Consider the following 6,431-nt stretch of genomic DNA (forward strand, 5'->3'; position numbering starts at 1 on the left):
TCCGCCGCCGACGTCACGAGGAGTCGGTCGGGCCTAACCGCTGAAATGTCAATCCGGTCGCACCCGGCAGTTAACCACCCTAGTTGCGGACAGTAGGCTCCTGGACCCTAACAAACCCGAAACGGTCTGTTCCCTGGGCTCTGCTATTCCTCCGCTTTCTTCCGCTTCTCCGCTTTCTCTCAGATACCTGTGGCAACCAAACAGGATCCGTTTAGCTAGTGCATTTTTGACGTTTTAATTATTATTTTAATTGAAAAGTAACTTACCAGTTAGGTGGAAAGGGTAGCCCAGAGATATAGGTACTGGTACCATGTCATTGCCTGGATGTTTATAAATCTAAGCGAACCCAGTAATTCTGTGGCTCGGAAAGTAGACAATCGTAGAAGCAAAGGAGGACCACGCGCTTGGGGCTGCTGCAGCCCCTCACTCCTGGGCACTTTCCCAACTCCCGGTGGTAGACCAATCCGGTGCTTACTTAACTAAGAAATTTTGTTCTCTGTGAAATCTCGGTTTCTCCTAGGAGATTTTCAGTTCTAGTGCTCTATGATTCTATTTTCTCTTGTTCCAGCAGTGACCTAGTTCTATGAGTTAACTGCTTTTGTTACCTGTTACTCTGTGTGCGTGAATATAGGTTGCCCTGTATTCTCTGTTCAGTTGTAATTTCTAAAGTCACTTTGTTATATAGCTTACCGCCTTAAGAGTATTCGGTTAAATCCTAACTCCACGGAAGCAAGTACATTCTGTTCTAATTCCTTATATTCCTGCTTTGCTGTAAAGCTCTTGATAAAATTTGCAACATCACCGTGAAGAAGAGATGGTAAATGAGATCAAGTCAAATGTTGAAGCATCTCCTAAATTGAGAAGATACAAAATCCTCTTCAGTATACTTTACTTCCACATACTTAAGATAATGTCTAATTATCTGCTGACTGTTTCCTATATATTGAAATCTTTGAATTTATTTCAGAAGAATCTTTACAGATGAGTACCAATCTCATTTTGCAGATGAAAATGATGTGATAATGTCAGTATTCACTGGCATTACCGGTAGCAACCTTCTAGTAGTAGTCTGTGTCTCTTAAGAAATGTAAAAAATAATTCTAAAGAAATGTAAATACAGTAGTAAACTTTATAAATGTAATTTTTCAGAAGTATCACTCTTCATATTTTTTAATCGTGTGACTTATTTGCATGTATTACCACCAATTTTCAGGTAATGAAATCAGAAAAACAGTATGCCCACCTTTAATAAAAGCCATATTGGAAAGTGCATTTTCTGTCCATATTTTTAATTTGTTATTTTTAATAACTTCTTCAATTTTTAAACCTTATTTTCCCCTTGAAGGTATTAGTTCAGCAACTTTAACTTGCTTTAATCCCTTTAATAATGATCCCATGAATTTTAAGACAGTGTTTCTCCCAGCGGGATAAATATATGTCCCTTCAGTATTTAATTGAATTTTTAAAACTTAGCCTATAGTATGTATAACAGTGTACAAGGGATATAAGGGATATATGGATCCACAATCTGTTCATAAAAGGGTTTGGGCCAGATGGAGTTCAGAATTCAGAATTTTTCAGATTTTAGAGAAGTGTACCTGTATTACATAATATCCCATAAGGTGTGGGGCAGAGCTCTATAATCAAGTTAATTTTTTTTTTCAGAACAAATTATGAATATGACACCGTTAAGTAGGAAAATTTACTTTACTAGTGTGTGAGATATGGAGAAGCCAATGGCACCCCACTCCAGTACTCTTGCCTGGAAAATCCCATGGATGGAGGAGCCTGGCAGGCTGCAGTCCATGGAGTCGCTAAGAGTGGGACACGACTGAGCGACTTCACTTTCACTTTTCACTTTCATGCATTGGAGAAGGCAGTGGCACCCCACTCCAGTATATTCTTGCCTGGAGAATCCCAGGGACGGGGGAGCCTGGTGGGCTGCCATCTCTGGGGTCGCACAGAGTCGGACACGACTGAAGTGACACAGCAGCAGTGTGTGAGATGAGTGCAATTGTGTGGTAGTTTGAGCATTCTTTGGCATTGCCTTTCTTTGAGATTGGAATGAAAACTGACCTTTTCCAGTCCTGTGGCCACTGCTGAGTTTTCTAAATTTGCTGGCATATTGAGTGCAGCACTTTCACAGCATCATCTTTCAGGATTTGAAATAGCTCAACTGGAATTCCATCACCTCCACTAGCTTTGTTCATAGTGATGCTTTCTAAGGCCCACTTAACTTCACATTCCAGGATGTCTGGCTCTAGGTGAGTGATCACAGCATCGTGATTATCTTGGTCGTGAAGCTCTTTTTTGTACAGTTCTTCTGTGTATTCTTGTCACCTCTTCTTAATATCGTCTGCTTCTGTTAGGTCCCTACCATTTCTGTCCTTTATCGAGCCCATCTTTGCATGAAATGTTCCCTTGGTATCTCTAATTTTCTTGAAGAGATCTCTAGTCTTTCCCATTCTGTTGTTTTCCTCTATTTCTTTGCATTGATCACTGAGGAAGGCTTTCTTATCTCTTCTTGCTATTCTTTGGAACTCTGCATTCAGATGCTTAGATCTTTCCTTTTCTCCTTTGCTTTTCGCTTCTCTTCTTTTCACAGCTATTTGTAAGGCCTCCCTAGACAGCGATTTTGCTTTTTTGCATTTCTGTTCCATGGGGATTGTCTTCATCCCTGTCTCCTGTACAATGTCACGAACCTCCGTACATACTTCATCAGGCACTCTATCTATCAGATCTAGTCCCTTAAATCTATTTCTCACTTCCACTGTATAATCATAAGGGATTTGATTTAGGTCGTACCTGAATGGTCTAGTGGTTTTCCCTACTTTCTTCAATTTAAGTCTGAATTTGGCAATAAGGAGCTCATGATCTGAGCCCACAGTCAGCTCCCAGTCTTGTTTTTGCTGACTGTATAGAGCTTTTCCATCTTTGGCTGCAAAGAATATCATCAGTCTGATTTTGGTGTTGACCGTCTGGTGATGTCCATGTGTAGAGTCTCCTCTTGTGTTGTTGGAAGAGGGTGTTTGCTATGACCAGTGCTTTCTTTTGGTAAAACTCTATTAGCCTTTGCCCTGCTTCATTCCGTGTTCCAAGGCCAAATTTGCCTGTTACTCCAGGTGTTTCTTGACATCTTACTTTTGCATTCCAGTCCCCTATAATGAAAAGGACATCTTTTGGGGGTGTTGGTTCTAAAAGGTCTTGTAGCTCTTCATAGAACCATTCAGCTTCTTCAGCGTTACTGGTTGGAGGCAAGCTGGTTTTAGAAAAGGCAGAGGAACCAGAGATCAAATTGCCAACATCTGCTGAATCATGTAAAAAGCAAGAGAGTTCCAAAAAAACATCTATTTCTGCTTTGTTGACTATGCCAAAAACTTTGACTGTGTGGATCACAATAAATTGTGGAAAATTCTGAAATAGATGGGATACCAGACCACCTGACCTGCCTCTTGATAAACCTATATGCAGGTCAGGAAGCAACAGTTAGAATGGAATAACAGACTGGTTCCAAATAGGAAAAGGAGTACATCAAGGCTGTATACTGTCACCCTGCTTATTTAACTTATATGCAGAGTACATCATGAGAAACGCTGGGCTGGAGGAAGCACAGGCTGGAACCAAGATTGCTGGGTGAAATATCAATAACTTCAGATATGCAGATGACACCACCCTTATGGCAGAAAGTGAAGAGGAGCTAAAAAGCCTCTTGATGAGAGTGAAAGAGGAGAGTGAAAAGACTGGCTTAAAGCTCAACATTCAGAAAATGAAGATCATGGCATCTGGTCCCATCACTTCATGGGAAATAGACGGGGAAACAGTGGAAAAAGTGTCAGACTTTATTTTTAGGGGCTCCAAAATCACTGCAGATGGCGACTGCAGCCATGAAATTAAAAGACGCTTACTCCTTGGAAGGAGAGTTATGACCAACCTAGATAGCATATTCAAAAGCAGAGACATTATTTGCCAACAAAGTTCTGTCTAGTCAAGGCTATGGTTTTTCCTGTGGTCGTGTATGGATGTGAGAGTTGGACTGTGAAGAAAGCTGAGCACTGAAGAATTGATGCTTTTAAACTGTGGTGTTGGAGAAAACTCTTGAGAGTCCCTTGGACTGCAAGGAGATCCAACCAGTCCTTTCTGAAGGAGATCAGTCCTGGGTGTTCTTTGGAAGGAATGATGCTGAAGCTGAAACGCCAATACTTTGGCCACCTCACACGAAGAGTTGACTCATTGGAAAAGGCTCTGATGGTGGGAGGAATTGGGGGCAGGAGGAGAAGGGGACGACAGAGGATGAGATGGCTGGATGGCATCACCGACTCGACGCACATGAGTTTGAGTGAACTCCGGGAGTTGGTGATGGACAGGGAGGCCTGGCATGCTGCGATTCATGGTGTTGCAAAGAGATGGACACGACTGAGCGACTGAACTGAACTGAACTGAACTGAACTGAACTGAACTGAAGTAGGAAAATATAATGTATAGTCTTCAGATCTGGTTTTGCCACTTTGCCATCATGAGTTCAAGTCAAGTTTTATTGACAAATGAATTCAAGTTAGGATAGGTTTTGTCACCAAATGTTAAGAAAACATTTGATTTTCAAAGCAAAGAGCTTTCCAAAAAGGATTACAAAATAGTGAATGAGGGATTGTTAACCTATTCAAAGAACTATTGGAAAGAAACTCCCTCAGCACCCCATGATGTTTCTGGAATACTTACAATTTCAAGCACTTTTAAAGCAGTTGTGCTAACCTAGCACTAACCACCTAACCTGTGTTTTGATTAGGAAATATCTAAAGACACTGTTCCTCTAGTAGGACTTCTGATAGCAAAGGGAAGAAAATAAATCCATGAAAATGTAGATGACAAAAGTATAAAATATAGTATAAAAAAGCATAAAATAAGATATTCAGAGTTGTTAGAACTCATTGGAGGCTTGGGTAAACAGTACACTGCTCCTGGTAGAGATAGGCCTAGACTATTAAGTGCGGTTTTGTTGAAGACATGGAAGAAAACTTCAAGTCAGGATATAAGAGCCTGGGCAGAGGAGTCAGGTAGGGAGAGGATTGCTCACAAATCATAATAATCACTGCCTGTGGGACACACAGTGCTTCCCAGTCACTGCATAGGTCCTTAGGTTGTCTCTATTCCTCACAGCCACCCTGTAAATTTTTATCCTCATTTTGCAGGGGAATATGGCTTCAGGAAAGTTAAATAACTTGTCCATAATCCCCAAAAGGGCAAACCCTTTTTACCCTGAATTCAAATTTATCACTCCCAAAGTTTCTGCATTTCCCACCACGCCAGGATGCTTCTTGATAAGTGCCTTTTGGTCATTTACTATGTGCTCTTGGTTATGCTATTACTACATACTCTGAGGAAAGCAAAGAATAATCCACAGTTTCTTCCCTAAAGCTGTTTAAATCTAGTCAAGATATTATAAGATGGGACAGCAAAGTGTTAGATATATAGAAAATGGACTCCTAGAAGTAAAGTGGAAAGAAAGATTGGTAATTATTATTATTATTGCTATTATTTGGCTAAAAAACTGGACTGTAGGCTCTGAAAGCGGAGAAGGCAATGGCAGCCCACTTCAGTAGTCTTGCCTGGCAAATCCCATAGATGGAGGAGCCTGGTAGGCTGCAGTCCATGGGCTCGCACAGAGTCGAACACGACTGAGCGACTTCCCTTTCACTTTTCACTTTCATGCATTGGAGGAGGAAATGGCAACCCACTCCAGTGTTCTTGCCTGGAGAATCCTAGGGACGGGGGCGCCTGGTGGGCTGCCGTCTATGGGGTCACACAGAGTCAGACACGACTGAAGCGGCTTAGCAGCAGCAGCAGCAGCAGAGTCGGACACGACTGAAGTGACTTAGCAGCAAGCTCTGAAAGAGTAACAGGATCTGAAAGGGCTTATGTAGACAGAATAACTAAAAGGGCACAAATGAAGAGCCTCTCTGGTGGTCCAGTGGTTAAGAATCTGCCTGCCAATGCAGAGGACATGGGTTTGATCCCTGCTCCGGGAAGATTCCACACACCTACGTGCCATAACTACTGTAACCCAAGCACCCCAGAGTCCATGCTCCACAAAAAGAGAAACCAGCGCAATGGGAGGTCTGTGCACTGCAACCAGAGAGTAGACCCAGCTCTGGGAAACTAGAGAAAGCCCATGCACAGCAACAAAAACCCAGCACAGCCATAAAAATAAAGAAATAAGCAAATCTTTTTTTTAATCTAAAAATGGGAACAAATGGAACAGTTAGGTGGTACAACATGGATTGAAAATTAGAAATGAATAAATTCACACAGGCGTGTTATAGAAGTGTCATTATTGGTTTTGAAAGCATGTAAAATGAATTGTCTTCATCTTTTGAAACAATGGCTTACATTGGTATTAAAGGTACCCATTGCTAAACACTATCCTTTCCTTAAAA

This window comes from Capricornis sumatraensis, chromosome 5 (genome assembly GCF_032405125.1).
Source record: "Capricornis sumatraensis isolate serow.1 chromosome 5, serow.2, whole genome shotgun sequence".
Classification (NCBI taxonomy): Eukaryota; Metazoa; Chordata; class Mammalia; order Artiodactyla; family Bovidae; genus Capricornis; species Capricornis sumatraensis.